This window comes from Chroicocephalus ridibundus, chromosome 16, assembly GCF_963924245.1.
Source record: "Chroicocephalus ridibundus chromosome 16, bChrRid1.1, whole genome shotgun sequence".
NCBI lineage: Eukaryota > Metazoa > Chordata > Aves > Charadriiformes > Laridae > Chroicocephalus > Chroicocephalus ridibundus.
Genome location: NC_086299.1, coordinates 4,750,938 through 4,776,424, shown reverse-complemented (window position 1 = coordinate 4,776,424; position 25,487 = coordinate 4,750,938). Strand labels below are relative to the sequence as shown.

The 25,487-nt window shown below is 54.0% G+C and overlaps 1 protein-coding gene across 1 annotated transcript in view; it reads left to right on the top strand.

Annotated features, from left to right (window-relative positions):
- The first annotated feature begins 163 nt into the window (after positions 1–163).
- The window catches only part of VWA1 (von Willebrand factor A domain containing 1), a 47,378-nt gene continuing 22,054 nt past the window's right edge, over positions 164–25,487 (top strand). The window contains exons 1-6 of the mRNA XM_063353828.1: positions 164–313; positions 1,776–1,887; positions 2,053–2,212; positions 2,857–3,130; positions 3,525–3,760; positions 4,588–4,858. The gene's annotated coding sequence lies outside the window, so the exon portion shown is untranslated. The remainder of the gene's footprint in view (positions 314–1,775; positions 1,888–2,052; positions 2,213–2,856; positions 3,131–3,524; positions 3,761–4,587; positions 4,859–25,487) is intronic.

The window sequence follows — 25,487 nt, the reverse complement described above, 5'->3', positions numbered from 1 at the left end:
GCAGAATCTTTCCCAATGTTTCCTGTAGGGAAAGAGCTGAAAAAGTGACGTAAAGTGCAGTGAAATGGCTCGGGACTAATGCCACGATTACCTGAAAAATGCCTGAATGGCTGATGAGCATCTCCGGCTAATTGCATACCTGTCCTGTGACGCTGTGTGCGGAGCGGAGGGAGGCGTGGGATGCTGGGAAGCGTGAGAGCTCCCAAAGCTGCGACCATGGCTTGTCCCCACGTGGAATTGTGACGCCACTGTGATATATTGTAAGAGAGCGGTTTTTCCTCCGGGGGAGGATGATGGAGATGTTTTTCCCCAGGTGAGACACGCTGGTGGTGGGGGGGTGTTTCCAGCGGGGGCCAGCGACGAGGTATTCCCGCAGTACTGCTCTCGGGTTCCTGCAGGAGCGCTCCTTGGCAAAACCTGCTGCTTCTGCCTCAAAACAAAGCACGATAAAATCGTGCGGGACTTGCCAGCTCTTCTCCTGCCTGGGATTTGTTCGCGGTTGTGTTTGCAGGTGCTGGGGGTGCCTCCGCTCAGCAGAGCAGCCCCTGTGCCCGGGGGTGGCATTTGGGTCCCGCCGAGCACCGGAGCAGCCCTGGGAAGAGCGGGAAACCTTTATTTGCAAGCTATTTGTAGACGGGCAATTAATTTTCGGGGGCAAAGCGCTGTGATTCGGTGGGCGTGCATCCGACTGGACTGGCTGGTGACTTGCAGGCCGGTGGGGCAGTAGCCGCTCTGGGGCAGGATGCCCGCTCCTGTCTCCGTGGGTGGATTTGTGCTCCGCTGCCTACATCTTTCAGACGGATGATGTGGGAACGTGGGAATTTCTCACCCGCGGGAGCAGAACTGGCCCAAAAAGCGATCGAGGGGTTTGCTGTTTAAAAAAAAAAAAAAAAAAAAAAAGCCAAGTTTAGGCTCGTTTCCAGCAGGCCTGGGCTGCTTTTCAAAAGGATTACAGTCGTGTTGTGCATGGCACAGCACTGGGCTTGTGGGAAACGCCGTGGTTTGGGGTGCTTTAGGGCTGCTGTGCGTCCCTCCTGCCCACGTCCCGTTGCTGGGGGGATGGATGCGGGTGCTCGAGCTGTGCCCGGGTCACCAGCCAGTCAGTCGAGCCGCACTCGCGCTGGAAAAACGCGTTAAAAGAAGTGGGAAAGCAATGTGGGAAAGGCGTGGGAATTATCAGAGTGCGATGGGGTGTTATTTTCCCTTTTTCTGCTGAAAAAGGCTGTGCGGCAGCCCGGGACGAAGGCACGTTGGCGGAGAAGTTTCTCCATCACCAGGCGGCAATGTTTAGCCGTTTGCCTGAGGTTGCCAGACCTGTTTGTGCGTGCACGGTATTAAATAAAAAAAATAAGTAAAACAAGGGGGGGAAAAAATGGTCACCGGCAGCTTGCAGGGCCCCTCAGGAGTTTTTGGAGACGTGGGGACCTGTTGCTGCCTGTGTCACCCGCTGGCAAGAAGAGCTGCGGCCGGCGCGGAGCTGTGTAGTGCTGCCCGGCCCCGGCCGGTTGCTTGGGAAAAGGAGAAGGAAAAAAAAGAAAAAGAAAGGAAAACAAAGGGAGAAACGCAGCCAGGAGGGCAGCGGCTCTGGCGCCGCCGGGGTTTCCAAGGCTACTGCGAGGCTGCGGCCACGGGGGAGCCGCGGTTGGGTTGAGTTTGTCCAATTCCTGCTGCACGAGTGGGTCAAGACGTTCTGGGCTCAGTGGCGGGGGTTGGATGGGGGGCGGCTAAATGAGGAGTTTGTTGTTTGGTTTTTTTTTTTAACGTGAGCCTTGCAGGTGAAGGGGCCGGGCGATGCGAACCTTTCTAAAGGGTTCGGAGGGGTGTTTTCAGCTGAAACCACGCACCACGACGATAGGCAGGCACCCAGGGGCCGACATCGTTCTGCAGGTAGGACCCTTGTCAGATGGGTGGTGGTTTTGGGGGGGGGGAGGATGCGCTGGGGTTCCTCCCTGCAAAACGTAGGGGCTCCCAATGTGCTTTCGCCCAGGTTTGCAGCAAGGAGAAGGGGGGTTTGGCAAATAATGAGCAAAATCTTGAGCTACTTTCCAGCAGGTTTCCCTGCTCGCCCCTTGATTGCCAGTCCGCAGGTGTAGCAGATCATCACGCAGCCCTTCAATTCGCCCCCTCGGACAACAGCTTCATCCTTCAGGACTTCGACTCCCTCCATGGCACTTTCATCAACGGCTGCCAAGTCCAAAACGTGGCCGTGAAAGTGAGTCCGGGGAATATCCTGCGCTTCGGCGCATGGGGGGAGCATCCTTCCAGCTGGTGGTGGATGGGGCGGCCCGGGTAAGGATGGGTGCTGCTGCCCAGGGAAGGGTGGATGGGGCTCCCCAGGGAAGGAGGGGGTGCTGCTCCCCAGGGAAGGGTGGATGGGGGTACCCAGTTAAAGATGGGGTGCTGCTCCCCAGGGAAGGGTGGATGGGGCTCCCCAGTTAAAGATGGGGTGCTGCTCCCCAGGGAAGGGTGGATGGGGATACCCAGTTAACGGTGAGTGCTGCTCCCCAGTTAGGAGTGGGTGCTGCTCTCCAGGGGAGGGTAGATGGGACTCCCCAGGGAAGGATGAGGTGCTGCTGCCCAGGGAAGGGTGGATGGGGGTCCCCAGTTAAGGGTGGGCGCTGCTGCCCAGGGAAGGCCCCTGGAGCAGGACCAGGCTGGTCTGGGAGATCCTCGGGAAAGGCGGGGAGAGGTGGGTGGAATGAAAGGCTTGAGCTCCCTCTGCTGAAGAAAGTCGGGCAGTTCAGTGGGGAAAAGGAAAAGCACGGGCCGGGTTTCCCGACAGCGAGTTGGACAGGAGCAAAGATAGGTCTGAAAAATGTCCTTTTTCTCTATTTGCATTTTATGTTTCCTCAAAAGCTACTGACTAAGGGAGAAGTTGGGGTTTGGATCAAACCTCGAGCGAACGAAAAGGCACTTTGCTTGGCCGCGGCGTGCGGAGCTGGAGACACGGCGGTGCTCGGCACAGCACAGCCGGGGCAGCGCTGATGGCTTTGGGGTGCGGGAGAAACCCCAAGCGACTGAAAACTGGGAAAGGACGTGGCCGAACATAGTGGCAGGCTCCTGTCTCCATGGAAAAAAAACTCTTTAGGGATGTTTTTGGAGGTCATTGAGCTTTTGAGTTACTATATAGGTAAGGATTGATGAGTTCTGGTACTAGTGGTGTTATTTGGCTCGTGAGGTATCCTAGAAAATACAGACAGAGAGAATCCTGGAAACGTGTAGGTTGTGTGCCTGGTGGTGGGAGTCGCAGAGCCTGGTCTCCCAGCAGGGCCCATGTTCAAATAAAACTTTGCTGGAGTCAATTCGTGCACCCAGGTACTGGGTTCGGAGCTCTCGGCAAGAATCCTGGTGGAGCAAGCTGACCTGCTGAAGCCAAAGGTGTCCAGAAAGCTTTGGCCAAGAGGAATGAAAAGAAATGCCCAGTTGCTCGATGAAGCCGGAGCAGCCATGGTGCCAGTGCCGGTTAGGTAAATTTGTTGATGCTGGAACCGTCAGCATTTTAATTTCCAAAACTATGTGTGCAGGATGCAGGCAGAAAGCCGTGTTGCGCGGTGACGCAGAGGAAGCCCCGTGGGTGTCTCTTCGTTGTGCTGGGCTCTGTGATCTTCGTATGGTGGAAGAGCTTTGAAGCCCGGCCCTGCTGACCGCGGAGAGTAAATCACCTCTGCCTCGCACCCTGGGAAGTGCTTCTGGCGTCTAACCTAGGGAGGTCTCGCTCATTTTCAGTAGTATCAGTGCAGTGAAGAGGAGCACCACCCAGGTAGGAGTCCCCATCTCTGCAGTGTGTCAGAGCCCAGGATGAGTGCTTGGAAAGGCATGGCCTGATGCTGTGGTGGAATCCGGCCCTCAGCAAGCGCCCAGGGCAGCATCACGAGCCAAAACGATGGGTCTTAGTTGTGCTCTGGGAGAAGACGTGGTGCTGGAGCAGTGGGGAACGTGTCCTGGCGTCTTGGTCTCTCTTTCAGTGAGATGCCTGGAGGTTCAAGGCCACGTTGGCAGATGTTTAGTTCAGCCCATGTAATTGAGGGCTATGCCTAAGTGAACATACGGGACCTTAGTGATTCTATGATTTAGAATGTGTTGGGTTGGAAGGGACATTTAAAGGTCCATCTAGTCCACCTTAATGGAGGCTTGTCTCTAGCTCTGCTCCTGAGGAGAATAGCAGATAGTGTCCTAATGACACGTCTGATGGGCCCAGCGTAAGGTCCGATGGATGTGATGGGAAGCTGGGAATGCAATGAGAGGCTTTGGGACAGCGTGGCGCATGGGGGAAATGAGAGGGCAGGAGCGCTTGTGTGTGAGCCAGGGCTTTGGGATTTGGCCAACGAAATGCAGAATGAGGGCAGTCAAATCTCGAGAGAGAGGGAAGAGCTCAAATAGCAGCAAACCCCAAGAATTTTTTTCAATTTCAGCAAAGCATTTGGGCTTCCTTATTTAAGTCTGATAGTTGGGAATGGAAATGGGAAAGGACTGAAATGCTCCTTCCACTCAGATCTGGGTTTGGGTTGTGGAAGACATAATTCACGCACGTCAGGGGCTAAGAACCTTCCTGAAATGGTGCTGATAATGTGATTTTTTCCACCGCAGATGTCTTATCCCCCTGTGAAACATGTCTCAGCGTGGACCGGGCACCTCCAGGTGGTTGCAGAGCCCAAACCCTTGACTTTGGCGTCTCCTCCTCTCCTCCCCTCGCTGCAGTGGCAGTATCCCTCTGGCTCCCCAGGCTAGTGGGCTACCAGAGCAGCCAGCCACATGCCACATCCACCGCCATGGAAGTGACCCCTGAGTGCCTGGGCCGGGAACGTGGCCACCGCCATCCCTCTGGACGCTTTCAGTAGGAGCTCCGTGGCGAGGACAGGTAATCCCCGGTGCCAGACCTGGTGGTCTGTAGCCTGGTCTCCTCTCTGAGCGTCGTGGCGTTGAGTGGAGGGGATCCCAGCAGAGAAGTGACGGGCCTTGGCAGCAACCGGGTGTGGGCCCTTGTCCAGTGGAGCTAATGGGAGACCACGTGTGGTCCTTGGTGGCGTTTGGGTCAGTTAAGAAATGGGCTGTGACATCCGAAGGGGAATGCCATTGCCCTCCTAGCTGAGAGGGATGTTTCCTCTTCCTTTTTCCTTGTGCGTGATCGGGAAGGGCGGTGACTAACTTTGTCTGCACCGGTGACTCATGCACCTATTCCTGTCTCCCGGTTGAAGTGATGTCTTTTCCTCCTTTGAAGTGCCTTGAGGAACTTTAAACGAGGTCCATAGCTGATGTGCTTATAAAAATACAGTATGCAGTAGTGGTGGAGCAGAGGCAAGGCTTTGAGGGGGGGTAGTACAGCTGGAGAACGAGACTTTTGCCACGAATGTAGCTTTTTATGGCCTGATATACGAGCCAGTTGTTTTCCTGGTTTGGGGTTGGGTTGTTTGAACAGTCATAATTAATACAAAGTCAATAGTGAAGTGCCGAAGTACAGCAGCGGCAGCACCGCGCAGTCCCGGAGCGCAGAGAGACACGTGGACGGGCAGAACGTGAAGTTGCAGTGAAGGTAAAGGGAGGGATGCGCACGCTTCAAGTGAGCACACATTCGTCTCACTGGGGGGAAAACAGGGCCCAGAGGACCCACCTGCGCCGATCGCAGCGAGCACAGCTATTCACACGCGGGAAGCCACCAAAGCACTGCTGCTTCTGGGGGGCCGGGCAATGCGGAAACCCAGAGGAGCCTTTGTCTGCTGTCCTTCAGGCTTCTTTGGTTCCCAGAGGTCTGTTATTGCTCTCGGGTGTGCAGACTGGTGTCCTTTTAGTGCCAAAATAGTTGGTTTCTCGTCTGGTTTTGAAGCGAGCTCCGAGACTGGGAAGTAGCTGCTGCCTTAGAGTAGATTTGAGCCAAGAGTGAGGGACGCTGCAAGAAGCGTTACCGCTGCCTGCAACCAGTTCCCGTGCTGACGTTTGCGGCCGTGGTGTTCCCTTCCTTCCCGTCTCGACCAGCGTCTCAGCCGATGGTGCGAGCGGTGCCGGGGGAGCCCCTTCCCCAGGGACTCCAGACGCGGATTTCCTCCCCCAGGAGAAGGTGGTGCTGGGGAAGGTGGGATGGTCCCTGTCCTGCTCCAAAACGGAGGAGATCAGAGCCTTGAGGGAACAGGTACTGAATGCTTCAGTAGGCACCAAGCAGGGAAAACACCTCTCTGCTACTGATGTGGTTTGAATTTTACACCCAGTTTTTAGGAGGAGGTCTGAGAACTAAGGGAATTGAAGGAGATGTGTTTTTTCCCCGCGGTATTTTTGCACGTGTGCGTGCTTTCGGCACAAGTTTCCCTTAAAGAAGCTGGGACTGAAATGTCCCGCGTATGTGGTAGGACCTGTGATGCTGCGGTGGGGAGGGAGACGGAAGCTTAACCAGCCTTTGGCGGGGGAGAGGCACATGCCACCGCCATGGACGGGACAGCAGGACCTCTCACTTGTCCCTCTTGCCGCAGGAACGGGCTGCATGGCCGTGTTGGCCGGGGCAATGCCCATCCCAAAGGCAGCGCAGCCCCTCGGCGTCCCGGTGAAAATAGGCAGCTGGTTTAGAGGAAGGAGGGCTTAGAATTGTCGTGTCCAGGGATGCGTGAGTAGCGTGCACCTACCTTTTATGAAAACTCAGAAAAAGCCCCGGAGAGACAGCAATGGAGTCCCCCGGTGTATCTCCAGCCTGGGGAAACGGTCAATCCGAGGTGTCGGTCCAACGTGAGACACGCAGGTGGGCGGCCGGGCATCTTGGCCAGCCCATCCCGGCTGCATCCTGTCCTCCTGTCTAATCCCGGGGGTGAAGGAGGCGGTGAAACGCTTTGCGCTTATCCTGCCCGTCTGTCGCGAAGAGGAGCTTTTGATGAGCAGGTTCCTGCTGGGGGAAAGGTGATATAATTTCGGGGCGCTGTCAGCATCGTTGCTGTCACTGTGCTGAGAGGAGACGACGTGCGGTGCCTCTCTTCCCAGCGTCTCGCCTGCTACCGCGTTAGCAGCATCACCCAGCCCCAGCCATGGATTCCCAGCGTGGGAGGCTTCTCCGTGCCTTTTATATTAGGATTTGAGTGTGAATGGCCAAAATGAAATTAAGGGCATGCTATGCGAAGCAATGAGTGCTGAGAGTTAGCCAAGGATGCTAAGGGGTGACCCAGTCAGAGCGTGACCTGGAGGCGCTGGATTTCCCTCTCTGAAGGGGGCTGGAATGAAGTTAACAAGTGATCCGGGGAGGAACGCGGGCGAATCTGTGTTTCGCAGATCAGCAGCCTGCAGAAAGGCTGGAGCCAGGTTTTCTGCCATTCCCTCTACGAGAGAGGCCTGGAGATCGGGAGGCTGCGGGAAGAAAGCGAGGAGGTGAAGAGGGAGCACGCGTTGGCTGCGGGCGGTGTGTCCCTGGAGCTCCGCGTGGGGACACGGAGCAGTTTGGGGCTGGCTCGTGGTAATGAGTGAGCATCAGGAAACCCGTCCGGGCAACAAATGATATGTAGCGGCTTGTAGAAATTGTCCTACCCCTGTTTCCGTGTCCTGAAGCTCTGCGGGAGCTGCAGGCAGTGTCTGGCCTGAGGGGTGCGGGACAGCGTGGGGACGGAAGGCAGGGAGTGATGGGCTGGAGAACTCTTAAGGAATTTCTCTGATTGGTACCGTGTGTGGGAGCTAGTGATGGACAAGCCCGGGTGCTCCTGAGATAAAGAACAAACTCTTCTCTCACGTGAGCCTAGATCTGGCACAGCATTCTAAAATCAGCGGAGGCACTCTAGATTTGCAGAGGGGTCAATGAGAGTACGCTTCGGGCCAAGGGAGTGCAGAACTGTACAAAACGCAGGGAAATTTTAGGCCAGTGGAAACCAGGAGCTGAGTAACCAGGTCCCTCCCTCCCCGCATTGGCCAGTTGAAGCCTCTGAGTCCAGCAAAGATTCCGGCTGAAATGTTTAAGCCATTTCCCAGCGCTTTCAGCTGGGTATCGGTGCTCTGATGCCATCACTCATTGGAGCCCTCGGCTGGGGACAGTGCAAATAAGAACCATGTGTCAACTGAACTCAAATGAGGACGATCTGCTTTTAGAGCCAAGGACAACGCAGCACTTATTGGAAGGAGGCTTAATTCCTCCTTTGAGGGAGGCTAGCGGACAAGAAGCCGGAATCTGCAGCACGTACCGTGAGAGGTTGAATGCGACTGTTGGCTCCAGGCGATGGCTGCCCCACTTGTTGTATTGCCAGGCTGAAGGCTGAGCATCCTACCGGCTCCCCGGGGTGCTCGGGGGGGTGGGGGTCTGGTCGAGAGAACCATCCCAGGTAGAGCCGTGTAGCGAAAAGAAGGGATTGGCGCTCTGGGTTCCTTCTTGGGATGGTGCCCCCACCAGCCAGGACACAGCAAGGTGCGTTAGAGGGAACCAAATTCATCGTGAATTGCGAGCGCTGGCACCCGGGGGGGGGTTCTGCTTTTTCCTAAGAGTTACGAGTCTCTCCCAAAGTACTCACAGGAGGTTGGTTATTGCTCTCAGTACCATCCCAGGCAGTTTAATACCCCACGTGCTTAGTTTTCTGTGAATAACTAGGCTATTTTGGCAGGGATCTGCATGGTAATATCATTCCAATGACACATGTGCTGGACAATTTCTTTTGCTCTATTTGTGTTGCTAACTGCTTAATTATAACTTGGATGTCTTTGGGGAAGTTTCCGTTGTCTCCCTTCACCTCCCTTCTCTTTCACTGAGCGAGCGACTCGCTGAGGATTGGTTCCAGCTCTGCTGGAAAATTTGGTTAGAATGAATGGAAGCGATTAAACAAAGAATAATCAGGGAGCGCCTGCCAAGGGCTCCTTCGCTCAGTCAGCCAATCTTCCCAGTAGAGAAGTGCCTGCAGAATGGTTCACAGACCCATTCCTTGTCCTGGGAATAATCCGCCGGGATTTGCTTGGGCGCTGCCAGTGAGAGCTGTGCAAATGAAAGGGACACAGGTGAAAATGAAAGCAGAAATTTTACCTGGGCTTCCAGTACATCAACGCCTCCACCTTCGTCAAACTGGTCCCTCACAGCAAAAATGCCCAGACTTTCTCCCCACCCCAGCTTCAGATTAGCTAATCTGTTCTCTGCCACAAAACTTCCTGCTGAACCCGTGCAGCGATGCTCCAGAGGAGCATGAGCTGTGGGTTTGTGAGCTGCGACACCAGATGTGGGGCCAGGAGACAGGACCGGGCCTGACCAGGACCATGGCGTTTCTTGGGTTCATGTCTGGAAGTGCTTACTTGGCTTGGCATCTGGTTTTCTGGTTCCCCTTTAGCTGTCTGTCATCTTCCAGGGTAGATTGAGATGAGATATTGGGAAGAAATTCTTTGCTGTGAGAGCGGTGAGCCCCTGGCCCAGGTTGCCCAGAGAAGCTGTGGCTGCCCCATCCCTGGAGGGGTTCAAGGCCAGGTTGGACGGGGCTTGGACCAACCTGGGCTGGTGGGAGGTGTCCCTGCCCAGGGCAGGGGGTGGCATTGGATGATCATTAAGGTTCCTTCCAACCCAAACCATTCTATGATTCTATGAATTTCCCCTCATTTCATATATTGTTCACAAACGTGTGATGCAGCGTGTTCTACGCCCGGAGGAGCAGCTCTTCCCTCGTGTGCCCAGGCCTCAAGATGGTGCTGTGGGGCTGAGCCTGGAGGACGCGAGTGCGCTGTGGTGCATCCAGACTGGAGGAGACCTTTGCATCTGAGACACCCGGTCCTGGATGCTGTGCTCTCGGCTGCCCATGACTGCAGCCAGCGCCACGGATGCCGGGAAAGCAATCCCCAATTGGCTTTCATAGTGGTTTATGCCCAGACTGAGACCCCACAAAGCCATGGGAGTGGGTGGAGGTGGCACTGAGGACGCAGGTGGGATCAGTGTTTCAGTGCGAGCCTGGGCTCAGCGTTACCGTGGTGCGGGTTCTCCTTCCACCCGTGCTCCTGGGCATTGATTCTGGGCCGAATCCCTTCTGACCAGGCAAAGCCATTCCTAGCTAACAGCATCGGTCACCAAAGTTTTGGCCAAATCTGGTCCTATTTAGCTGATGAGGGCTGAGAAATGCGCAGTGGGAGGGAGTATATGGTGGTATGATCCTGTGATCTGTTACTGGAAACTTTCATAAAAGAAAACTCAAAGGGCTCAGTGTGTCCTGGCACAATGCGCGCATTTTCTCTAACCGCCAGCAATCACCTCCCCAGCGCCCGTCACCGCTCCCCCTGTGACCTCGGCCAAACCGCCTCCCGCAGCTGAACACGGACAACTCCCACGGAGCTGACGGCAATAACCCCCCCGCCTATCTGCGGCAGCAAGGTCGTGAGGGGCTGCCATCGTTCCCGTGTGAAAGAGCGATGCAGAGACAGGCTGGGCACTGCTCCCGCGTCGTGCGGTGGCGACCCAAGCAAAGGATCGACACCCCACACCCAGTGGGGAAAAATAGGGACGTTTATCGGAGCGACGAAAGAGAAGAGCCGTGAATTGTCCACGTCGGATGCTCAGCGCTGCAAGGGTTGTTGGCGCTGTCGCAGTTCTGCTTCGCGTTCATCCTCTCTGCCAGCGCGTGAGGTCATGGAAACGCTGGGAGGTGGCGTGGGCAAGCGGCAGAGCCTGCCCTGTGTCGGGACCACACCACGCCGAGGGTGGGTGCACCCGAATGCCAGAAGCAATTCAATCCCAGCCGGCTTCTTCCTCAGCCGGCTCCTCCGGCGGCGCGCAGCAAGGAGATGAGAGCGACCGTGCCGCCAGGGCCGTGGAGAGGAGAATGAGGGACACCCTCAGCATCTACACTCCGAATGAAGTGCAATCTAAAACTGTGCTCCGGGAACGCTGGTGTGCTGGCAGCGCTGCCCAGGGAACCTGTCCTTGGATTCCTTCCCAGCCCTAACGCCTCCTCTTTCCTTGCCAGCTGCGAGGAGCGGCGAAGGGTGTTTACTCAGGGCATTCCCTGCATTCAGCAACGACCGAGAGCGACTGAAAGCGGCACCGGCCCTTAAAGAGCATCCCAGCTCCGGGTTGTCCCTTGAGCCGTGCCAGCTGGTGAGCATTTAAGGAGTTGTATGCGGCCACCCAGCCGTTTGCCGGAGGTGCTGGCTCGCTCTGTAACTCCGTGGCAGCAGGGACGTGGCGCTGAACGGGAACGCTAATTCCTCCAGCTCACCCAAAAGCACTGTTCTGCTCCCGCTCCTCAGCAGCAGGGTTCATAAACCAATGTGGTAAAATTACTCTTTTGTCAACGCTTTCGTATCTGCGTGGCAGTAAAAGGGAAGCTGCTGAAGTATGTTAAAGCCTTTGTGAAGTGTTGCGATCCCAACAACACGACGACTGTTCCGCCCGTCCGCGCAGGCTGGCAGCTAACGTGGTTATCAGCGCGGGGGGGTGATCACAGCTTCCTACACCCTGCGCCTCTCTCGTCTCTCTCCAGCGAGGGTAAAGGAGCGAGAACCTGCCTAAGGAAGAGGGGTTTAGGTAACAGAGGGATAACTGCAAAGAGAGAGGGCCCGGCCCGGCTTGGGAACCGCAAGGGCTGAGAGTGTGAAGGGAGCGGGCTCCGGGTCCCTCGTCTGCAGAGGAAAACACGGGAATGGATCTGGCTCCAGTGGGTGTCACCATGAACGAACGCAACCTGCGCTTGGGACCTGGTGTTCATAACAGCCACCCAGCAAATCCCCGGCGTCTCCAGGGCGGGAGACTGAGCAGAACACAATGAAAGGCTTCCCATAGCACAGACCAGCTGTGCCCCCCCCTTAATGCCACTAATGCCTTCTTGTGGCAGACGTTTGGGGAGGAGGAAGAGAAATCATAGCTGTCCCTTTTATTTTCTCACAATGTTTCAGCATATACTTGTCAGGCTCTGGAAACCTGGAACTTTGACGAGATCTGCTGGCACAAGTTATCTTATTGGTGTTTAAGAGGGACCTGAAAAGCCATTCCCAGCCCTTTTAAGTGCTGGAGATTGTTTTGACATCCTGGTCTCTGGGGCTACTTTGTAGGACAGGACATCACTGCGTGAAGGAATTTGTTCCGCCGTCGGCGCAAGTGGTGGGCTCAGCGTCGTAAAGGTCAAGCTGACCCTACTGGGAAGGACCAGCCAAGGGACACTGACGTCCTTCTGCCGCCCGTGGCTCGGTGGGCAATCGTCCAGCAGGTATGAAGTAGACAGGATGTGCAGGGCTCATGGGTTTCAATGGGTTGCGTGAACCTCAGGGAGAGATAAGAAGTGAGGCCAAAAAAATAAAAAAAATCCCAAACAAACCGGTCAGGAAAACAGTGGTGTTGTCTGGTTTGCTTCTCTGCTTTTAGCTGCCGCCCGTTTCAGCGTGCCTGCTTTCATTGTTTCCCAAGTACGTAGTGTAGAGCTGAGGAAACCAAGCCCTAGACCCTAAACAGATGAGCAGAAGCAAAAATAGAGCCCAGGAGAGCAGACTTCCTCCCAGACATAAGCCTCTTGTTGCTGAAAGCCAAGAATATCTGCTTTGTTTCTGAAAAGTCCTCCTGACTCCTTCACCAGCTTCCGCTCGCTGGTCCGGGCGGTTTCGGCACCGGTTGTGATGCTGAGGCTGGGGGTCTGCTTGGCGCATCTTGGAAAGACCTGCTGGGTAAACTGGTCGTGGCCCAGTCCCACAGACATTAGCAGAGTTACAGAAGTGGTTATTGTCCAGTTTGAAAGACACTGTCCCTATCTAGACATTCGGTGCCACATGCATGAGCATTAATGCCGGGATGCCCCGTCCCTGGAGGGGTTCAAGGCCAGGTTGGACGGGGCTTGGAGCAACCTGGGCTGGTGGGAGGTGTCCCTGCCCATGGTAGGGGATTGGAACTAGATGGTCTTTGAGGTCTCTTCCAACCCAAACCATCTTATGATTCTATGATTAAACAGGGCTCCTCCGAGGCCACATATCTCACTCCGACTGCGTGTGGATCTGCGTGTGTGGGCGTACATGGAGGCAGAGATATTCCAGCAGCAGGACTAACTCTTCTGGATACGGTTTTGATATGACCCATTTGTTTATCAGTAAAAAATACAGTGCCTGGTCTGCAGCAGTATTTTACGGCACACGCGAGGAGCAAAGGATTGTAAGACTCTGCACTGTATCATAGGGGGACCCAGGGGAAACTTCCTCGAGGCCACCGCAGCTGGGCAGTGGCTGAGCTTAGAGGGAGGGCTGTTAAAAATGGAGAACTGCCGTGAAAAAGGACATGGAGGCCTCGGTCGTCACCTCCACACCCTTTAGGAAGGCCTCAGACTGCTGTGGCCCAGCCTGTCCTTGAGGTCAGTGGTAGCAGGGAGAGCCTGGCCTTTTGGTTTCTATTTTAGCTGTGGTGACCACAGTCCCGGGATGGCCACCAGCCCTTACATTCGGCATCCCACCTTTTCAGCCATCCCAGATCCCTTGGCCTTCCTAAATCATCTGCAAAAGGCACAAACAGAGTCCCTCCATCACACGGCACTCGCTGTTTCGAAGGAACAAGTGTTAGCCAAGTCCAGCTGGAAAATAAACATCCTTATCTCTGGAACGGAGCTCATCCATGCAGCACAGTCGGGGACTGGCTCTCCTGCTGCAGCCTCCGGCTTCACCACCACAGTACATGGGAGAGGGGCAGGAGATCCCACCAGCTCTCTGCAGACTGCTTTCGGATAGCTCTTACTTCTTCTTGGAGACGGCTTTCCTTTCTCACGCTGCCTTTCCCCCCGTGAGGTCTTGACCCGTGGGCAGGGAGGGTGGGATTGTGTCAGCTTTTGGGGACGGATGCTTTGCCAAAGAGCGCTTTTCTCGCAGGCACCAGCTGCGCTTCACGCTGCTGCTGGACACCCAGGTGCCGTTTAATTTGCCATCGCTTCCTGACTCCATCTGAGCCAAGCGCACCAGGCAAGCACTCCGCTTGTGATCTCCCGGCATTTGCTTTCTAGTCACAACTGGACTCCAGATACTTAGAAATCCAGAGGAAAAAACAAAACCAAAAAGCAGCATAGAGAACTCAATCAGTCAGGCTTCTTCAGAGCAGGAGAGGTTTTTAGTTCAGGTTGCAGGAAAAGAGTTCATTCCGCCTTCTGATTTACTACTTCTTAATAATGCAATGCGCCGTATCCAACGTGAATAGAGCGAGCAGGGGTATGACAGAAAACCCTTTTGCCTTGTTGCAATTACGGACGTCACGCTGTTGAGTTAGGGTGAGGATAGCTTTGTTGTTTTTCTGTTTGGTTTTGGTTTGGGGGTTTTTTTTTCTGAGAATCTCCGCAGCGAGGCAGGGCTCTGCGCCCGCCTGTCGGCACGGGCTGGACCGTTCCTGCTGGCGCTTGGGAAATGAGGTTTCTGCGAGGTTTGCACAGGTTCTGGGGGCGGAACTCACCTCCACCGCTTGGTTTCTCTGATCAAGGGCCTTTTGTTGATGGGGCTTTTTGGTGCTTGCCCTCGGTCATTTAACTTCTTGTTGCTCCTTGCCATAATTTTAGCCCCGCAAATGTGGCAGCCAAAGGGTGTGACGCACCTTTGGGGTTGTCTCGTCAAGACAGCAGTGATTGAGAACAGAGTTTGTTGTTATATGTGAGCTGGAAAAGTACTCTTTGGGGTTTCTTGGGGTACCAACGTTGTAGTAGCTGAATTCCCTCGTTTCCACCAGAAAGGGTGCTTTGGGTCATGGTTGTCAATGACGGGAAGTAAACCCTCATCCCAGCGTAGCTGCTAACTTTTCAATACAGAGGTTTGGTGCAAAAAAGGGATTCTTTACATTGGTTTTGTGGGCTTAGATAAAGCTGAAATCCCAAGGCAACAATATTGGTGCCCGCAACCGCTTCTCTGTTGAGCTATAGAGCAATGAAGATCTATGCTGAACCATTTCACAGTAACTCAAAGACTCTACTAACAGTGGTTGGAAGGAAAACCTAGCGACCAGCACATCACCTTTCTTGTCCCAAGAATGCCTAGAAGGATACCAAGGGCTACCAAGATGCTGAGGGGACTGGAACACCTCTCTTGTGAAGAAAGGCTGAGGGATTTGGGGCTCTTCAGTCTGGAAAAAAGACAACTGAGGGGGGATCTTATCAACGCTGATAAATGCTTGAAGGGTGGGTGTCAGGAGGATGGGGCCAGGCTCTTCTCAGTGGTGCCCAGCAACAGGACAAGGGGCAACGGGCACAAACTTGACCATGGGAAGTTCCATCTCAACACGAGGAGGAACTTCTTTGCTGTGAGGGTGGCAGAGCCCTGGCACAGGCTGCCCAGAGAGGTGGGGGAGTCTCCGTCTCTGGAGACATCCCAACCCCGCCTGGAGGCGTCCCTGTGCCACCTGCTGTGGGTGACCCTGCTCTGGCCGGGGGTTGGACGGGATGATCTCCAGAGGTCCCTTCCAGCCCCCACCACTCTGTGATTCAGGAAAGCGGTCTGTCTGAGGCTTGCACAGACCAGGGGTTGTTCTCGTGTGTAACCGCCTGTACCCCAGGGCAGCGGCTGTTCAGAACAGATGCACCATCTCACTGTCAATCCTGCTGGATGTGGCTATTCAGAAAAAACCCATGAACATTCTAGAGAAAAAAAAAAAAAAAAACAAAACACCTCTCTCCAAAGCTTGGCCAAGTGTTTCTCTGGCATAAGACACTCTCATGAGGTCACTGTTGGAGTTCCTCCCGCCGTCTCGATCATTCACAACCAGAAATGAAAACATTTCTCTTTGGGCTTGAGCCCCCTCGTGTGCAGGGTGCCTGGCCGTGGATATAGGACGTATCTGTCTTCGCGTTCCTGCTGGCATCCTCTTTCACAGGGTTGTGTCTGCGGCAGAAGGATTTAGGACATTTACTGCAGCAGACACGACACAGGCTCAGCCTCCAGCTTTCATGCTCCTTCCAAAACTGCAACACAGGAAAGTCTTGTCAGCACTGATTAATGAACAACTGTAACAAGAAAGAGTCCAGGAATCACCACACTAAAACCCAGTGTCTTGCTTTTTGATCTAAAATCCTGGAAAATGGTTGATCCCAGTTAGGGTCAGAGGTCTGAGACAGAGGGCTGAAAAGGCTGCGGTTTTGGTGGGTTCTCCAGCTAGCAAAGGCTGATGAAAAGCAGGGCAAAGGGTCTCTCCTCACATCTAGCCACCGACTGGTCTGAAGGCCCAGGGGAGAGGAGTGAAGAACTCCCAGAACTTTGCAGAACTCCCACTGCTTCGCGGATTTGCAGCGATTTCTGTGCAAGGAGAGAGGGTCTCGGTAGCCTGCGTGCATGATGGTGCAAGCAATAGCACCAACAGCCTCGGGGGAAGGCTGAAAACAAAAGGCCCTTTTCCCTTCCCTTCCCCTTCCCTTCCCCTTCCCAGCTCCGTTCTGCATCTGTTTTCCTTCTTTTCCCCTCCATGGCACCTCTCCGTCGTGTTTTGTGCATCCTCTTCGTTCCTGAAAGCCTTGCAATGGCCTCTCTGGAGCTTGTCAGAGAGAGATGAGGGAAGAGGGAGAGGATACAAAAAGAGAAGCTCGAACTGATTCCTGAGAGCCTTTCGTGGAGGGGAAAAGACCAGAGCAGCACTCTCCCTGACAGGTGCCAGGAAGCGGTGCCGGGGCCGAAAAAAGCCCCGTGTGTGGGAGAGCCCTGCCGAACAGGATCTGCCGGGCTTCCTCTGCGAGACAGACGAGAGCAGGGCCAGACGTTAGGGCCGCCCGATTTGGGCGAAGCTCCCCCGCCACTTCTCTCCCACGGCAGCGGCACCGCCTGGGGTGGCCGGCTGAGGGTGCCGGGGGGGGATTGCTGCCTCCCCTTTTTAGTCCACCTCTATATGCGCAGCTTGCGTTACCCTCATCTCCTGAGAGCTAGGAGTGGAAACGACGGTGGAAGTGGTATGTATGACTTCATTGCTTGCTCGGTTTAGTTCTGCAGCTGGGAAGGGGAGGAATAGCCGGAATTGTGAATTTTCACGTTTTCAGTAGAGACCAGGATTTGAGTGTAAGCGCGTATAGAGGTGCAGGTCTGTCTTACTGCGTGTTTTGCTGTTTCTGACGTGCTGTTTCCCTGAATGGTTAGCAGTATTCCCAGTGACCCGTCACCTTTTGGAGGGGGTTTCTAGGACTATTCTCTAGGAATCCACTGCAGTGGAGATTTCCCTTCTAGAAACCTGTTTAGAAACCCCACGATGGGCTGAATTTCCTTTCAGACCTGAGCAATGCTTCTTATTTGATCGATTCCCCTTTCCTCTCTGGTAGGGAAGTGCAGTCGCAGACCCAGGTATCAACATAAACCCGTTGCTTAGTGCTACTTGATGCTTCTTCGTGCATCTCTTGAGACAGATGTGGGCAAGAAGTACCCAGTAAAGAAGGCTGACAGTGGCGGTCCTCAGGTACCTTGGGCCGGTGATGGGGTGGGAGGCAAGGTGTGTTTGTTTGCAAAGGCTACAGGGGGGAGTCAGTGCTCACCCAGGGAGACTGCGAAGACAAGTGCGCTTGTTTCAGGGTAATTTGGAATGACTCTGACCACATATTTACACATATTTACTGACTAACGTAGTGAGAAATATCTGCAGCGTTTTTCTAGTTCTCGGTGTCCCGATTTCAAGGCATGGGACATAGTGGTGTTTAGTGGCAGAGCTTTGGGTCATTTGCTGTTAAAGCTGACTATATGCAAGATCTAATTATAGATGTAAGGGGTGTGAAGAGGGCTGGATAAGCCTACCGATATCAAAAACTAAACTAGGAAGCCACAGAAGCATAAATAAAGTACTGCCATCGTTAACTGAGAGCGGGCAGCTAGGAGAGGTACTCCACTGCCATGGGTTGCAATCCCAATTCTATTTCTCCCAACACACCTCATGTCCAAGTGCCTAGATAACGTACGCCCCAGTGTTTACAAGCTTCCCAGAGCCACCTGTTTTCTCATGACCAATGACAATTATCCCTTGCCCTTAAATCAAGCGTGCGTAGACCTCTGTATGGGACCAGTGGCTTGCGGAGAGTGTTCAGGAAAGCCCGTGGTGCAGCCCTCCGTGCTGACCGTCGTAGCTGTGGGAAGCCGAAGAGCGGGGACCAGGCCTGGGTGTGAGGTCTGGAACTCTTAAGGACAGAGCCTGCTCGACAAGAGAGGCTTTGGTTAAATATTTGCAGAGAGGAAGAAGTGTGTGACGTTTCCATGGGTGGATGGCTGGATGGGACTCCGCATTCACATCACCCATCTCTTCTTTCTTGCCTGAAGAAACAAATTCAGCTCTGCAGAGGGAGCCTGTGGCTCCACGGCAGGGTGGAGAGCAGAGAGGATATTTCTCTCTAATAGTATTACTTATTTGTGGGGGAATATTTTTGCTCTCATTGTTCTTTCACCATTGGGTCAGGCGTTACAGCACCCAACTCTAGAACAAAAGTTTCTTGTCCCCAAAATAGATGGGAATTGTTTCGATTGCTTTGCATGAGTCAAGTCACCTCTTTCTTTATGGACTACGGGAATTGCAGCTATTTCCCTAGCCTGACGTGGGAGGAGTATAGGGCTGGCAGGACATGCTAGAAGGGAAGGAGAGCTGTCAGCAACAGCAGTTTCCAGCAGAACCCTCTGCTTCCTTCAAGCTTGTTTATGCCACAGGATTTCCAATCTAGGAATCCATGTCCCACCTGCCGCCTTTCCACTATGAACAGCAACTTGTTGATGCCAAGAAGTCCTTTTTCCCCTCCTTCCTTCTCATTACCTTGAGATTCCAGCAAGTTTGCCCCACTCTTTCAGATCTTAGCACACCAGTTCTGTGTCCAGTGCTGGGCTCCCCGGTTCCAGAGGGGCAGGGAACTGCTGGAGAGGGGACAGCAAAGGGCTACCAAGATGATTAGGGGTCCGGAACGCCTCTCTTGTGAAGAAAGGCTGAGGGATTTGGGTCTCTTCAGTCTGGAAAAAAGATGGCTGAGGGGGGACCTTATGAACACTGACAAATACTTAAAGGCTGGGTGTCAGGAGGATGGGACCAGGCCCTTGTCAGTGGTGCCCGGGGACAGGACAAGGGGCAACGGGCACAAACTTGACCATGGGAAGTTCCATCTCAACACGAGGAGGAACTTCTTTGCTGTGAGGGTGGCAGAGCCCTGGCACAGGCTGCCCAGAGAGGTGGTGGAGTCTCCGTCTCTGGAGACATTCCAACCCTGCCTGGACGCGTTCCTGTGCCACCTGCTGTGGGTGACCCTGCTCTGGCCGGGGGTTGGACGGGATGACCTCCAGAGGGCCCTTCCAACCCTATGATTCCGTGATTCTATGCCTCTTTCCATTAACGAGTTCAAGTTGAATAATACAGTCCGCTGTAGGCCACCCAGATGCCACATGGCATCAGACACAGCCAGGCTTCTGCCTACATCAGGTGGCCCGTGGTGGAACTGGTCCCTGACTCCTAGCAGCAAGGTTACCTGCAGAAGGATGCAGCCCTCCTCCACCCTCTGCATTTATAAAACAACTGACCTCAAACTGAGTCTGTGATGGTGAAAAAAAGATGTGTGAGACTCCTTCCAGCTCCTGAGTGTTGGTTTGTGTGGGGGTGGCAGCCTTGCCCGGGGACGGAGCGTGTGCTGCCCCTCCTGAGCTCGCCAGGGTCTTCCTCCGCTCCAGAAGCCAGACTGGTCCTGCTCTTTTGTGCCAGAAAAGTCAGATTCCCACTCAGAAAGGCTGTGGGAGATGGTGATGGGGTAGGGGATGGTGGCACCCTCTTGTGTGGTTTTATGCTTGGCTCTGCTGCTGTTGGCTCCGCGCGGTGCTGGCTTTACTGTGATGGAAGGCAGTGCTTTTCTCCAGCGTTTGCTGTGGGTGGGGGCAGCACGTGGATTGTCTCGTCCTGTCTGTGGCTTGTAGGCAGCAAAGCCTGCCTCCACAAGGCATCCACATCTCTAGAACTTGCTGAACACGCGGAAAATGAAGACTCAATGCCTTGAAGGAGAAACTCAGATCTGACTCAGAGCTATGCCCCGTGAAAAGGAGAGGCTGGGCATGTGCGAGAACAGGCACAAACCAAGGGCTTTCCAGGCTGGTGTGGAGGCCGGAGAGAAAAACCCCGCTCTGAGACTAACCAGCATGAGGGGGGACAAGTTTCCCAGTGTTGGAGGAGCACAGAGTGAGCTCGCCAAGGTCAGCTGGGCTGGAGGAGCCCTGCCGACAGCCCGGGGAGTCATTCCCTTTCCTCCCACTCACTCCCCAGCTGCTTTGCTGCGTTCAGACAAAAAGGGCGATTGTTTTTGCGCTTGAAGCCTTGCTCCTGCTCAGATGGTTTTTGCCTTATTCCGGAGAGGGGGATGAAAAGCTTCAGGTGAAAAGGGAGCCCCCAGCAAAGCCTACCTTAGAGGCAGTTTCGTTCTGAACCCTGAGGGTCAGTTCCTTTCTGGCAGCCTGGACCAGAGAAATGACCTCTACAGCCGGACTCTGGAAATCCCCGTCCCAGGCTGGTCCAGTTGTGCTCCTCTGCTGTTGCCACACAAGCACCGAACCTGTTCCATCCCAGCTTTCGGGCTACACTTATTCTGAAACTAAGCTTCTCTCGTCTCAGAGGCTGCTGGCGTGGGGGTAAAAATAAGACGACCGGTTCCTCTGCTCCCCATCAGAGGAGGCGGCGAGCGGAGAGGCTCTCGCTGTCACCTGGGTATTGCGTTTTATGGAAAATCAGCCTCATTGTCTTCCAAATTCCGGGCTGCGAGAGCAGAGAGCGGAGCTTGGCCAGCACTCCTGCAGCTGCGCCTGAAGTGGGGGCCAGGCGGCCCCTCCTGATGGGAACCCGCAGCCGCAGACCGCTTCCCTTTCCCCTCGCCGACGGGATGCAGGTCTGATGGGGGCGCATCCACACTGTTGCCTGCTTCCCCCCGCCCCCGCCAAGCGAAGAACCCAGCGGAGCCTGGCGAGGTTTAGACAAGCCTCTAAAAACAGAGCGCACCTGAAATACGGCCGCTTTGCTGATAGGAACAGAAACGGTCCTGAGCTGCTGGTTTGCTCTCTTCCTGCCGTGGGTGCGTTGCAGCACCAGGGTGTGAGCTTGTGTTACTACTTATTGCTGCCCTGGTGGCCTCTCCTTGGGCAATCACGACTTGCCACTGTTTGAACGGTGATCCAGAGGCAGATGGAACGGTGCTCTCATCCAAGCAAGCTACTATAAGTCATGATAGAGTTAACTCAGACCTTCCAAAACCGCCCCCCCCGCAGCAGTCTGTCGGAGCCTTGCAGAGCTGCACGGGGTATTGGGCTGTAAAACTGTCTGAACAATTACTGCTGCGATTCGAAGGAATTGGGTACAGAGGCTGAAATAAGCAAAATAGATGACAGCCCGGGCTCCTGGAGGAGAGACGCTGATGTCCTTTGGCGGGGTTGTTTTCCTGCAGAGGGGGAGTGTGTGTTTGTGTGTGTGTGTGTGTGTACGCGCGCATCACTGGAAGTTTCTCAGGAAACCTGCTTCAAAGGAGGTTATCTTAAATTTGAGTTTTCCCACTTGTCTGGTCTTTCCAAACAGGATAGAGATAGGGGATAAAAGTCAAGCAATAAGGAAAAGATCCACTCCAAAGAATAGCCTTTGGTTAAAAATTAACTGCTGCATCCAGGCTCCTGCCTAGAAGTGGGTGGGATTTTCAGAGCCGCTCTGGTCCCTGGCGAGCCAAGTGGGCCTGCGGCGGGGCCGAAGCGGGGAAGGGCAGAGCTCTCTCCGGCAGCTCAGCCTCGGCGGCGAGGGCGATGCGCGCGGACGGCCGCTGGCACCTCTGGCAGCGGGGCGGAGGATGCGGTATGACAACCCAACAGCTCTGCGTTCGGCCTGCCGGGCGCCAAAGCGGAGCCCCCGCAGCAAGCGGGAGAGGCTGGGCCAGAGGCGTCAGCTATTTCTGCCCGACCTTACAAAAGGAGGAATCCGGAAGCCCCTGAATGAGCAGCGAACCACTTCCATTGTCTTCTGCTGTGTCTCGTTTTACCCCTTCCCTACTCCATACCTGCTGGGGTAGCCTGCCCTAGTTACGAGCAGTTGTGATGGGTCTAAGGAATTAAAACAGCTCCAGGCAGGAGCAAGGAGAAAACGAAATCTCTGGGCCATCGGATGGGTAAGCGAGCCTGGACTGCGGCAGGCGAATCAGTGTTTCAGCTCCACTTTGCGCTGCTGGCGTCCGGCCCTCCCGCTTTTATTTTTTCTTTCCCCTCTGTATCAGGTTGCTCTTTGACCTGCCCCTGGAGCTCTGCAAGTGATCTCATTCGTTCCGACACGCTTAAAACTCTCTAGAACCCAGAGGCAAGGTAAAAGGCAAGAAGCCGGTTGGACTCCACGCGACTTTTGTGAGCTTGTGAACTACCACTGGCCCAACTGCAGCTCCGAAAGCCGGGCTGCTGCACAGCTCTGCCGTAAACGCGTCTGACACAAAGTGCTGCTGCACACAGAGGTCTGTTTTTTCCGAATGTCATCGCTTTCAGCCCATAACGAAGCTGTACGTATTAGCTCTTAACAACAGTCACGTCTGGTTTTCCGGCTGGCTCAAAAACAACGGTGCGGAGCCCCACGCCAGTCCATCACTGCGGTTTTTACTTCAAGGACTGTGAATTACAAATGTGAAAGAAGCGGCAGCTGCTGTTAGCTCTGGGCCAATTGTCTTGAAGACAGTAGGAGCACGATAGCATTAAAATAAGGTTCCTGTACACCCTACAGTAGAACTATGTGATCCCTTGCCCTGAAGGGCAGGTAGCGACAGGACGAGGGGCAATGGTTTAAACTAGAGCAGGGCAGGGTTAGATGAGGCATTAGGAAGAAGTTCTTCACACTGAGGGTGGTGAGACACTGGCCCAGGTTGCCCAGAGAGGTGGGGGAGGCCCCATCCCTGGAGACATTCAAGGCCAGGCTGGAGGAGGCTCTGAGCAACCTGATCTAGTTAAAGCTGTCCCTGCTGACTGCAGGGGGGTGGGACGAGATGGCCTTTAGAGGTCCCTTCCGACCCAACACAGTCTATGATTCTAGGTATGGATTACATCGGATGCGGCTAAATATGGGAATGGTCTGCACATTTAGGGCACGCTTTCTCAGCCCTGGGGCAATTTTACTGGCTGGTGATTGGGGTTGGCTTGGAGATAAGCTGGGCTGGCACCAGCAGCTTTGCTCCACGAGCTGTGCCGGGATAGCTTCAAGAGGCGGAGGAGTTTGCGGAGTCACAGCTCTGCGTCAGCTCCGAGGCTGGCTTGCTCTAGGAACTCCTTCGGGAAGCTGGAGTTCAAAGGCACTGAAGGCTGTCTTGTGGCCTTATCTATCAGAACGACCAGGTTCTCTTCCTTTCTGGGCAATGTCCAGCTTCCACTGCCCCTTGACCACTGCTGATGCTGTCTGGAATTCCTCAAGGCACATTTGGGTGGAGAGACCAGGAGATGCCCAGGATGCGGAGCTGGAGAGGAACTTCGTCCATCCCATCGCAGCTCAGAAGGACCCTGGAGGCTGTAAGTCACTCTGGTGTCCGAGAGCTGATGCTTTGGGACAAATTGACTCCTTCAGAGCTCACCCAAGCACACATTGTCCAGATTTCATAAAACCTGAGGGGCAAATTGTATGCTGCCAGAGGAATCGTATGGGAGCCAGAGGGAATGGAAGCTCCTAGCACGAGGAGGCAATTGCTCAGAGAACCTCCTCCCTCTCTGCATTAGGCATCTGACGTGCTTGCGTCTACCTGTGTGTTATTTCCATAAATGCCTTCGTTTTGAAGTAGGCTGCTGCAAATGTATTCCAAAGAGAAAACTAGGATGCCGTGTCCTGGCATGACCCCATGCTGGAGGGGAAATCGAGTCGCTGGATGTTACCGGGCTATTTTTAAGAAGGTCGTGATAAGTCTGCAGCCAGTTCTTCAATATTAGGATGGGAAGCAGCCTTTCCCAGTATGAAAATTTAGGTTGTTGCGCTCTTCCAGAGAATATCTTGCAAATTATTTTTTTTTTCACACATCCTGAGCTTTAGCATAATACCGCAAGTAGTTGAAAAGCTACTGCATTTCACCCCAGAAGTGGCTGTGTGTTTGTGCCGGGTGACTTTTTAGGATGCTTTGGGATGAGACGTCATGTATAAGCTAGACCTTACCTCACCGTGGAGTCATTGCTAGTCACAGGGCGACTTTTGAGAAAAACAAAACTGGTGAATGCAGGGTGTAAACATGTCTATTTTTGTAGTTTGTCTTCCAAGTCAAACAAAAATAAGAGCTGACTTGAGGCTGGAGACTGCGTGACACACTGTTAACTGAGAACTGTCAACACAGGGCCTGATCCTCCCCGCTGTAAGGCCGAACGGCATTTCTGGAGCCCGTGGAGTTCGAGTTCATGCCTCCAGCCCTGCAGCCTGGAGCGGTTTGAAAGTTGAGTGTGACACGGTGGGGCAGTCAGCTTAAAAGTTAGGTGTGAGATGCAGACACAGCACCCAGCCAGCCGTGGTCGGTGTTTGGAGGAACATCTGGCGTTGCTGTGGATGGTGTTGGTGATTCGGTTGCTCTCCACATCCTCCGTGTCGGAATCGAGCTGGTGTCTTGGCAGGAGCTGGTGGAGGTCTTGCCTTCCAGCCCAAAAACCCTGACACGCGCAGCCAAGTTGGATCCCTGGCACCTTGGGGACAAGCCTTCCCTGGAGTCCACGGAGGAGCTTTGACCCACGTCGTTCTCCCAGTGCTGCAGAGCTGCTTCGCTTCCTTTCCAAATGGGGAATTTCCAAATTGCCATATATAGATAGCCCCTCCAAACAAAAACTTTTATGTAGAGCTGGAAAAAAAAAAAAAAAAAGGGCTGTGTTCCCAAAAGCCTGTTTGTTCCAGCTGCGGTAATTTGTCTCGGAGAGGATATTGCATCTCTTCAGAAATTGCGTATTGTTTACGTCCCCGGAATGTCAGGGCAGCTGCAGCACGCCACCGAAGCCTTCCCCTGCCCAGACACTGAAGGGTTTGTGCTCTACAGAATCCGCGTATCCACGGCTGAGACTCAGGAATATCCCAGTCAAACTATGGTAGACTGGTTGGTGGTGGTTGGTTTGACTTTTATTTTTTTTCTTTTTTTTTTTTTTCCTTTTTACCATTGTTGATCCCCTGCACAGACCACTGAAGGGTTTGTACTCTGCAGAATCCGTCTGTCCACGGCTGAGACTCAGGAATATCCCAATCAAAATACGGTAGATGGGTTGGTGGTGATTGGTTGGATTTTTTTTTTTTTAATTTTAATTTTTTTCTTTTTACAATAGTTAATTGTTCCTGAGCTGTTCTGTCACTTGGCATGGTAAGAAAATGATCGTCCCGAGTGAATTACAGTCAATGTCAGCTGGAGAACACGAGCTTGGCAGTGGCAGGGAGCTGAGCCTAAGCTGAGATCCGCGGCCAGACCCTGCTCGCCTTTAAACAGGAGCAGATCCGGAGGGATGCCGCTGGCTTCGGAGCGCAGGATGCAACTAGGGAAGAACCAGCACACACATGCACTGGTCTTACTGGAAACAGGATCTGTTAATTACAGTAAAGTTTAAAAATAAAACGAAATTGTGTAAGATATAATTATTTTCCAGGGTGTTTTTTCCTGCTTCCAGCTATCCCAGCATGATTTGCTGGGAGATAAAGG